Below are 568 nucleotides of genomic sequence, written 5' to 3'. Positions count from 1 at the left end.
TCTCGACAGGAAGTAACAGATTGGAATGCGGTTTTCATCATTCGATTTCTTACTAAGGGACCTTTCCAACCATACCAAACTTGCTAGGCCGGAACTTAAAGCCTAAGCTACAATTGCGTTATTAACTGCCTACCCGGTACCGTGACAGGCGCTAGGTGGTGTGTCCAAGAGGTAGCTAGCAGTTGCGCCCAAATAGAGTCCGTATACTCAAGAATATCTCGATAAGAAAGTATCGGATTGGACTGCGGTTTTGATCTTTCGATTCCTTACTAAGGGACCTTTCTAACCATACCAAGCTTGTTAGGCCGGAACTTAAAGCCTAAACTACAATTGCGTGATAAAGTCCCTACCCGGTACCGTGACAGGTGGTGTTTCCAAAAGGTAGCTAGAGGTTGCGCCCAAATAGAGTCCGTATACTCAAGAATATCTCCACCAGGAAGTATCGGATTGGACTGCGGTTTTCATCTTTCGATTCCTTACTAACGGACCTTTCCAACCATACCAAGCTTGCTAGGCCGGAACTTAAAGCCTAAGCTACAATTGCGTTATTAAATGCCTACCCGGTACC

This window comes from Branchiostoma floridae, unplaced genomic scaffold (genome assembly GCF_000003815.2).
Source record: "Branchiostoma floridae strain S238N-H82 unplaced genomic scaffold, Bfl_VNyyK Sc7u5tJ_1553, whole genome shotgun sequence".
NCBI lineage: Eukaryota > Metazoa > Chordata > Leptocardii > Amphioxiformes > Branchiostomatidae > Branchiostoma > Branchiostoma floridae.
Note: the sequence above shows the minus strand (reverse complement) of the source record.